Source organism: Pinus tabuliformis, chromosome 3_1, assembly GCF_031772625.1.
Source record: "Pinus tabuliformis cultivar Carrire ecotype Pingquan chromosome 3_1, CPIR1, whole genome shotgun sequence".
In the NCBI taxonomy this organism is placed as follows: Eukaryota; Viridiplantae; Streptophyta; class Pinopsida; order Pinales; family Pinaceae; genus Pinus; species Pinus tabuliformis.
In genome coordinates this window covers 46,362,963-46,374,202 of record NC_142301.1, presented here as the reverse complement: position 1 = coordinate 46,374,202, position 11,240 = coordinate 46,362,963, and positions in this window count along the sequence as shown.

Here is an 11,240-nt window from a genome sequence, read left to right as displayed (position 1 = left end):
TGATTACCTGTCAATGATGTAAACCGTTAACAAGCGCGAGAGGAATCACCGATAATGATAATGACCCTCAAGGTACTGCAGTACAATTCACGTGGTGTGAATAAAGGACTTGGCGTCGAACACCACGTGAAATCTTCTGGTCGAAGGTCATTGATGTATACCTGTCGCCGGAAGTGAGAAACTTGCTATTAAGGCATGCAAGCTTCAAAGTACTGAGGGGGTTGTTCCTAGATCAACTTCTTGGATAATGAGCTGAAGTCGACAAGAAGCGATCTGTCAAAGGAGGGCCTTAATGAATCCCACATCAGTGACACGGAACGGAGCTAATGATTTTAATGGAGGTGAAAACAATCTGTGACATATGATTCAGGGTGGCGATCATGGATGGATGAAGGATAATGTATGGCAGTGGATGGGACACGGTTGACTCTTTCTGAACAACATCTCTTGAACATATAACGACACTGATGCGATGGATCGGTAGCATTACCCCAAATATGGATGGTTTGGCGAGACCATGGTGATGAGACTAATGAATGAAACAACCCAACCCGATGTGATACAGAGGAAAAGTGTCATGTTCAAGAGCGACTTGCTACCATTAAAGCTTTGAGGTTCTCCCAATTTTTCCCCAGTCATTTCTGACTAGTACCTCTTTATTTTTGTCAAGCTTGAGGAGGATAACATATGCTTGTTCTATAACCTGCCCTTCGGGCAAGCCCATCGCTATGTTTTAACGAGCTTAGCGATAGGGAAACTCGTTCTCGTCTAAAGACAAGTTTGTCGCTATTTAATCATTTTAACGAGTCTAACGACAAGGAAAACTCGGTCCTTTTCATTTTTAGAGAGTCTAAAAAGGTACAGAAAGTTAACTCCAAAATTCCTTTTTCGTCATCTAATCCCTTAAGTCCGAAAAAGTATAAAACAATACAGAAGGGATGAGTTTTCGATAACTTTAACGAGCCGAATAAAACAAGCGCTCGACCTTTTTGTGCAATAATCCCTCAGGTCCAAAAAGATTAAAATCTAGAGGAGGGATAGCTCTTCCGGTCCTTTTAACGAGCTGGAAGGCCAAAACTCGGCAAACTTTTCATATTTTACGAGTCAGTTGAAAAGAGCTCAAAGAAGACTCGTCTTTTGAGGAACGAGTGATAAACAGGGATAGCAGCAGATTCCAGGTACAGGTTGGAATTTTCCAATCACGGCAGTGTCACAAGGATGGCTAGGTGAAATCACTCTTCGCAGCTGTTCCTCAAAATGGGTAAACAATCATATGGAGGTGAACGATCGGCCAAATGAAAGTGGAGGTGGCAGGTGCAAAACACGACCAAGGCTTTTTATGGCTGATAAATTTACGATCACAGTGGTTATTTACTGGGATAGGTTCATTTTTTAACGAGCTTGAATGCGCCAAAACCCTGCTCAATCTTATGTTTATTTTTTAACGAGCATGAACTATGTGCTAAAACTGCTCAGATCTCGCTTTTCTATTTTTTAACGAGCATAAATTCCGCGGTAAAACTGCTCGATATACCAGTCATAAAATAAGAAATGTCTCCTGTGAGATCTCTATTTTTTATGGAGCTTCATCTTCACTAAGCTTTGCTCCCTTATCCTTTCTTTATGCAAGTTTGGAAATGGCTAATCCTACGAGTTTAAAGGGTTAGACCTACAGGTTTAAAGGGAGGACCTAAAAATTAAAAAAAAAAAAATAGTCACCCCTTGCTTGCACTCCAAAAGGTTGCATGCCCCCAGGTATAAAACAGAGTTTCAAGGTTACCTCTACTTACCCTCCGCCAAAACATTTGTTTTAATCGAGAGAGGCTTACCTCTTTCAGGTTACCCAAAGATTGTCTCGTTAATCTTTCAAACAAAACACTTCCTCGGCAATGTCTACCGAAATAGACAAGGGTGAATGACCTTTGTTAAACACGTAACTTTGACAAAAGAATCCTATTCTAGAACAACCCCTCTTCCATCCATGGATGGGGTACGAACTAGTCATATTCTCCCGCGGAAATTCTACCTTATACCCAAAGTTTTCTCTGCCCGAAGTAGACCAGGATGCATGCCCCCTAGGTTCCAGTCCCATCTTTCCGAATCACTCGCACTCATCGGGAAGGAGGACTGGGGGTGGAGACATTTCTTGATTGAATAGACCATTCAGGGTTGGTATGTGACTATTTGCGATGCGTGATCCTGGAAATGAAAGTTGGTCTACGAGCTTGACCATCCTTCCTTCGTGTGGAAAACACATTACTCTAAAGAGTGAGGAGACTATTGCTCCCATGCAATATATATAGTCTCGTCCAGGGAGTATGTTATAATCCAAGGGTCCTTGAACAACCATCACGTTCATTTGAACGGTCTTCCCTTTCAATGTAACAGGCACATTGGGGAGGATCCCTAATGGTCGACTGGTTCCTTTATCAAAACCCGAGAGATTTCTTATCTCAGGCAAAAGCGCCGGGGAACCCAGTGCTTTCCAAGCAACAGAGGAAAGGATACTCACAGATGCCCCTTCATCAATGATAGTGCCAGCCATTACCATTCTATAAATTTGGACTATAATTCTGAATGGTACACTGGCTGGCAACCAGGGTCTGCCTAGTTGGTTCCAATCAAAGGACACAACTAGGTTGCTTGGTGGTGGGACCAAATACATGGCCGGATATGACCCTGATGATGTTCCTTCCTGCGATAAAGGAATGGGCGCATTGCCCTGATGCTCATCAGAGTCGGTGTTGATGAAAAGAATCTAGATGGTGTCATCCTTACTCTCTTCAGTGAGGGTGTCATTTGAAGATGAATCTTCAGTGACGGTGTCATTTGAGGATGAAACCTCTGAAGGGAGAACCGGGTCAACTGCCACTTTGACCTTTGGACTTTCGTCCGGTCTGGATTCAGTAGGTTCATTTCCAATGACTGACGCTTCAGCCGACCACTTGAGCGGGCCAGCTGTATTTTCAACCAACGAAGGACTTGGCACGATTTTTTTGTATCCAGGAGGAAGTCTCAACGGTGAAACCAGGCGATCTTCCAAAACTCTCTTCGCTTCATCTAAGAAGGGACAACGGTGGATGGCGTGATCGCCTTCACACAGTCTGCAGGGGGATCTTTCTCCCCTTCTTTGTCTTGAACCTTCACTTTCGCTGGTTGACGGTAAGCATTCAACATGGCTATCAGAGGTTGATGCTCCCGAACTGTGCAACCGAGGGGACCAATTGTTTAGTCAATTTAGTGTTCCTAAATTGATGTCATTAATTGTCAACCCGGGGCTCGTAAGCTGATGAAGTGAAGGTGTACTATATGTACTTAAGTAACCGCTTAGATCTTTTGTCGTTTGGGGTGTTGTTTATGGTTAACTTATCTTCCTAAGATGGAGTGATGATTATAGACAGATGAGTTCAAGTGTGTGAAAAGTGAGTTCTAGATGAGTGAAAGTGTGTGATTGGTGATTTCTAATTACTTGCTGAATTTGTAAAGGAAAAGAACTTGAAAGAAATGAATAACTTGAAATGACTTGAAAGCAAATGACCACGTTCTAATGGCATTAGTCTCTACTCATATTGCTGCAAATAAAAGAAACAAGAAAATCACTTCAAGGACTGATGATAATGGTTATCTCTTCCTAACTCCCTGCTTCTACCACATAGTACTGTGTAAAACACGATTAGGAAGTAGCTGAAGACAAATCCAAGAATTGATAAAAACTCTAAATGACAAATTATAACACTACTAAGCCTTTTCCATCATACTGCTTCCTACATATGTGATTATGTGTAACAAGTGGAAAAAGTATTAGTGCCACAAGCCAAGACTACTTAAAAACAAGCTGCAATTAATTAGTGTTCTGTTCTCTGAAAGATAAACCATTCATGATAAAGAGAGCATAAATTAGTTAGCATCCAACTTGTAAAACTAAGCTAAAAACTAATCTAGAAAACAGAGTAAAAAGGGCAGCATTACGAATAAGACAACTGCAATTACCATTAGATATTAAAGCAAATACAACACACTCAATCCCGGGTTAAAACCTGCAAAGAAGCAAATCTGATCAGTGAAAATAAAGGCTGCAGCAATGAAAAGAAATCAAGCTGTACATAACTCAAGAAAAGGAAATGTTGTATGTGAAATAAAGAAATTGCAGAAGTATAAACATGAAATACTTATACAAGGGCAGTCATGAACGGGGGCCCTCCATCCATACAACCCACAGAAAACTCAGATGCTTTAAAACTTCAAAACAGCACTGTTTCCATTACTTCATATGCAGAAATACATAGTCAAAAGTGCTGGAACAACTCTATAAAAACAGAGTTCAGAAAGGTGCTAAAATTCTCACAAGTTCATAAACTACAACAGCTAAAAAGTTAACATAAGCGTACGCAGACGCAAGTATTTATAGGCATCTGCAAGATGGCCTAATGCGTAAAGCATAAAACAGAAAATAAACTGAATATCATGCGTATTAAAGGTGCAGTGAACACGTCATATGCTTCATGGTCGAGCTGGAGGTCCTGGTCGTTATGGGCAATGAATCCAGCATTGGATCATGTTCCCCACGGCTTACAAAACACGGACAAGTCATCTTTTCCACCGACGTGACCAAACAGCTTACGCATCAACGTTAAGCTGCCTTTATTTGACCGTAACTTGACCCCCTTTGACCGGAGGTACAGATGACGTGGCTGGCTGAACTGATGGCACAGGAACCTCGAGCACATATATTCCAACATGCCCATGTGGCTCGTTCTGCAAAATAGCACGTGGAACCTTGAGATCAACAAAATGGCTGCGGAATCATCAGATGGTTGCGGAATCGCTGAATGGCTGCGGAATTGCCAGACAGCTGCGGAATCTCTGCAAATATGTCAAAAACTAAACAAAACAGTCACCCATTAGCAAAGCTCACTTGATCATGTTTAATGACAACTAATGTAATGATCTGGGTGGAAAATGAGGCAAAAGAGAGAGGAAAGTGATGAAAACAGTAGGTAATGATGGATGATAAGGTGTAAAGTAGAGGCTCTACACCAGTCCCTTAGTATCCGGGGAATACAGGGACAATCTCTATGGAAGTGGTCTCCTCTACATATGACACATGGTGATTTAGGCCCGGTTTGTGCTGTGTGTGGATTTTTGTCAGATGTCTTTTGCTTGCCCCCAGTCGCCTTAGGCTCCTTCTTCTTCTTCTCTCTCTTCTTCTTCTCCTTCTTCTCCATGGGAGCTTGGCTTTTGCCGGCTCTACCTTGCGAAGATGAAGGATCGAAGGAAGATTTATAGGAAGTAGAAGGCTGGTGGGCAGCTCTAGACTAATCTAACTGTTGACTCGACTGTTCAGGAACCATGGTGTTCTGAACTACATTGGTTGAGAATAGCCAAATTGGCAGGCCAATTGTCAGTCCTGGAAGCGACAATGTGGCCGTGTGGGGCGCACCAACTTCTCCCCAAAAGGAGAAAGGACTAGGATTTCCATCATGTGGAATTCCTTGGTTGGTGCGTTCCATGTTCTCAACCTACAGATCAACGCAGGAATAGGAGGTGATTATGTTCTGCTTAAAATAAATTTTATAACGACGCTTTAGACACAACTTGCTTTTTCACTTTTTAAGAGTCGAGAAAAAGCTAAAGATGACTCTAGTCTCCTTCGATGTTTTAACGAGCCCGAAGTGACAAATGCTCGGGTGGACTTTTTCAGTTATAGAGTTTGAAAAAGGCCAAAAGAAACTACTTTGGAGATCTAGGCAGAGGGTGTGCCAAACTTTTCGCAAAACCACAGAATACGTTTTACGGTACGAGTGGTCGATCTTCGTGAATGTTGTGTTCACTGCATTGCGATCAGTAGGGCGGCCGACACGGCTTCCTATGGATAAAGGCTTTGTTCCTATAGGGGTCTCCCAATATATACGCGACGGTACGTGGGAGCACAAGTCCGTATTGATACTTATCGCTTCACCGTGGAGGAATCACCCAACCACTCAACGCTAAGATATCACGTTTAACGACGCCGGAACACGTCTCTAGCTTAGACCTCTATGTGTTTGCGTTATGTTTCAAAGCATTGTTATGTAAATTCAATTTATTTTAAGGTTGATCTTGTTTAGTACTTTGCCTTTATGGATCACCACGAGATGTATGGTACAACTCCTAAATGCAGTCTAAGATGATAAGCAAGCTTTTCAATCTTTCAACTTTGAAAATCTTAACTACTGAGGGAAAAGAAAAACATCATCTTTCCACACAGATCATAGAGCACACACTAATGCACTTTTTCCTAAATCAACATGCACGCTGTCAAAATGCACATGCACAATGCAGGTATTTCTTTTCTCTTTCTTAATGTTGATGTACTACAAAAAGAAAGTTGTTGTATAATTTTGAATTCAATTTCAAGTGAAAGAAAACAAGCTTGTCCAAAATCAAAAGACACCTTAAGATTTACTTGTTTCGACACTAGAAATATATAAATTCAAACCATATGACGAAAGCAAAATCTCAATCAGCTATGAACATCAAACAAACTAACTCTTAAGATCAAAACGACACTTATCACAGGTCTAGATCTAAGAGGCCACAACAAGACTAGTTCACTTTCGTTATGGGAAACTGCAAATGATGTAAGAAATACACAAAGAACAAATATAGTTTCTTTATACAACCGAGGCGGAATAGTGGCAAAGAAAGGTGGTTTCAGATAGGTACATTGACTGATAACAGGCTGCAAAAACAGGGATGAAAACAGGGCAACAGAAAGCAGGGAACCCCAGTTGCTCAAGGCAAAACTGGTTCAGCGCAGGTAGTACACTGTCAGTTTGACATTCAGCGCAGGTAGCCCCTTCGGGACCTGCGATGAAATGCAGACTACCTTCACAGTGCCTGCAATGAAGAGATAAACTTTCGTTTTTCTCAGTTTCCGGGTTAAGGATTGCTCAAAAATCAACAGTTTTTGGACAAATCAGAAGCTATCAATCAAGTACACACTAAGGGATGAAAAGGAGGATGAAAAGCTATCACTAAGAGCTGTTCAGAGTCCTTGTGGATCAGCTCTTCAAATCATAAACATGCCCAGAAACTGAGCCAGAGTAGCTGCCCTCTACTTTGCACTTGAAAGATCCAATTGCAGTTCGATTCGGTACTCCCTATGTTTATGAAATGAATAGAAAAAAACACAAACAAACAACAAGATACGATCCCCAGTGGAGTCGCCAATTTGTTGTTGGGAAAAGTATCCAATACGGAATGACCCTATCCCACTCTAAGGGTGATAGTACCTCAGCAACAATCAAAGCAAAGCTATTTGAGATTACTTCTTTATGAGATGTAAAAGAGGGGAGAAAGAGATCCACTAACCGATGTCTTTCGCTAATGATTGATCCAATCTTCTCTCTTTGCTGCTTGCTTCCAGCTCTTTGCTCTTTCACTGGCCCAGCTACACCAAGATCCTGCAAAATGGCAAGAGAGGGAAACTACAAGAAGCATACATTCATAATTGATTCAAGGATTAGAATAAATCAAATACACAAGTATAACAATACACCATTGAGACACATGCATATAGAAGAACCTCAAATGCTTTATTAATGGAAGAAGTAAAGTTCAGGAAGTGATACAACCATAAGAGACCCAATCCAGCATCACTTCCCAGTAGAAAGAAATCTCCTCTTCACCTCCTTCAAAGCAAGTCACCCAATAGTTCTATACTCAAACCAACAGCAATTCTTTACATTCACCAGATTCCAGCCTCTCTAGACCTCATGAGAGAGATCTATATGTAGGAGTTTTGGAGAAAGGATGAGTCAGCTTGAGAGCTGACTAGTGTCCTCTCTCACTTCAGTTATTCTTTATTTCTTGAGTCCACTTGGAGGTTCTTGCTTCCACTTGGAGATCTAGACCCTCTTACTCATCACCAGTCGAATTCCTTGATCCAAGTGTCATTTTGGAAGCTTCCTGGGCATTGACACCTTGAGGAATGACTGTGCCACATGTCCCAATTCGCCCAGCGTAGGTAGCCTTCTTTGCAGTTGACATTCAACGCAGGTAGACAGTGGAGCAGTTGACATTCAGTGTAGATGCTCAGTGGAGCAGTTGACATGATCCAGAATTGCCTTGTTTTTGAGTGTTTTCAGGTGGAGAACTGTTATTCAGTGCTGTGGTTTGCTGACCTTGTTCCTCTAGGGGTAGGAACAACATGTTTAGGGACTTTGGATCCCTTAGATTATGGACATTTCATGCTTCATGCTGTAAGGCACAAAAATGTCTATAACAAGAAGTCTACAACCTTCCCTCATTCTCCAGCTTCTATTGGAAGGGAGCTACAACCCCCTAGCTCTTGTACTAGCTGATATGTTTACTAGTACGTAGGTGCCAACCTACAAAAAGCTACAACCTTCTCCTTTCTTCCAGGGACCACGTTTCATAAATTTTTAGACTGGATCCATCAACAACATCATTCAATCATTAAATATATCTACATCAACCAATCTCCTATTGAACCAACCACAACCAAATCATTAAATCACTTTGACAACCCATCAATTTGATATTTCAGAATGTTGTCACCAAAATACAGTAACCGGAACCCAAGCTAGAACCCAGAACACTGCAACAACAAACAACAGCAACTAAAACATATATTATAAGGTATACGCTACTTTCATGTGCCGAATCTACGTGTATATTCGCTTTCCTCAAAGCCAACCAGCGTATACATTTGCAAATATTAATTCATAATTCTGTAGTTATACCAGTCTTCAGATATACTCAGATCATATCATTTACAGAATAATATATGCGTCAGTATTCATATCTAGAATATTCATGAGAAAAAACACATAATGATATTTCATTTTACGCCTTAAGATCCTGATCCATTATTACATCCTATCCTCCATCAACCGCTAAGGTTCATCCTTGGTTTAGATCTAGCAATGCACCATAACCCAATAACCTGCATACTAGATCTCACTCTTCATCAGATATTAAATGCTTGAGTGCCTTGGTCTAATGATTTTCTCCTCCTTTTATAGTTTTAGGCCTTTCTCGATACCATGGACCAAAACCACTTAGGACCAATACTTTTGATCAAATACCTAGGGTCAATACCTCAGACCCAATACCTTGGACCAATACCATGGATCAAAATACCATGGACCAAATAATTTGACCAAAAAATTAGTTTTCCAAGGTATACGTTCTTTTCCTTTTGTGAAAGTGTGTGTGTACATACACGCGACTTGTATACAGTGAACCTGCATGTACCTCTCTTTCTTCATTCTGTGAAGTCTGATCTGTAACTCTGAGTTGTTAACCTGCTGTATTGTGATCTGTCATTTGAGGGAGTTGCCATCAAGGACAACACCTATGTCATAATGCCAACAATCTTCCCCTTTGGACTTGATGGCAACAACCACACCAAGTCACTCTCCCCCTTTGACATCAAGGGCAAAGGGTCATGCTCCCCCTGAGTGCATGCTGAATTCTCTGATATGTTGAAGTGTGCTGATTGAACTCCCATGATCGAGTCCATGCTCCCCTTGAACATAAGCAAGGTCTGCAAAAAGATGTTCTAAAAGAAGAACATGACTCTATACATGCATCACAAATGACCTTCCTATCACCAATGACTCATACATACATCCATCTCCCAACCAAGTGGGGATATACCAAATTTGACTCATCCACCCAACCAAGTGGGGATATACATCTCAAAAAAAAGAAACATTACATCATCCATCCCATGCATAGTGGACTTACAAATTAGGTCTTTTTCATGACCATTACATTAAAAGATATACATGACATATATAATAGAGACCAAATATCTTAAACAAGACCATGATAGTCATCAACAACTATCATCAGCAGCATCTATCAATCATCATCCAAAGCAGCAACCATGTTCTCCCCTCAAACCTGTTCCACCTGAAACAAGATCTGCACCGAGATCTTCTAAGGTAATGCCAACTATGCATTATTAGAAGCATACGCTCCCCCTGAACCTGTGTCAGATGTTCACTGTTAGATTTGATCATTTCATATATCAAAAGAGTTATCAAGGCATCATCATCAATCAGATATATATCAAGTTATCAACAACTTATGAGAGCCAACATATTTCCACATGTCATCAACAGATTGTAACCATCATCAAGAAGAGCAGATAATTCACTGAACCACATTAGACCCCTTTCTCCTAAGTCTGGCCCATTGCTTTTCCTCAAACCAACATATACATGATTGTGCCCACAGAAACCAACGTATATATGCAACTATGCTTCATGAAACTCGCGTATAACCACCTTTCTCTGAATAAGATAGAATTTAACAGCAGGATGATGCAGCAACTACTCCCAGCTTTTATCTAAGATATTCAAATGTCTCTCTGGGAAGTGGTTTAGTGAATATATCAGCAACCTGTCCTTTGGAGGAAACATACTCCAATTTGACCTTTTGTTCAAGCATTTGTTCATGGAGAAAATGATATTTGATGGGTATGTGCTTGGTCTTGGAGTGCATGACTGGATTCTTTGAAATACTGATGGCGCTTGTATTATCACATAGAATGGAGATGGGTGGAGTACATGTGATTTGAATGTCTTGCAAGGTTTGCATAATCCAAAGTAGTTGTGTGCAACAAGATGTAGCAGCCACGTATTCTGCTTCAGCTGTAGATAATGCAATTGAACTTTGTTTCTTGCTGAACCAAGACACTAACCTGGAACCCATATAGAATGCACCACCACTAGTGCTTTTTTTGTCATCAACACTTCCTGCCCAATCTGCATCTGTATATGAATGAAGTGTAAGATCTGTATCTCTAGGACACCATAAACCAAAGTTTTGTGTTCCTTGAAGATATTTGAAAATCCTTTTGACTGCCTGAAGGTGTGTTTCCTTAGGATTTGCTTGGAACCTTCCAACTATTCCCACTACATGCATGATGTCCGGTCAGGTACCTGTTAGATAAAGCAAACTTCCAATCATGGATCTGTAAGTTGGTTGATGTATTGTTGTTGATTCATCATTTGAGCTAAGATTGCATCCTATTACCATTGAGGTACATACTGGTTTAGAATCTTCCATGCCATACTTTTTCAGGATCTATTTGAGATATTTGGTTTGTGAGAGAAAAATACCATCTTTATTTTGTTGAACTTATAGACCAAGAAAGTAGGTAAGCTCACCAAGCAAGGACATTTCAAATTCTTGCTGCATCACTGAGGCAAAATTCTGACTCA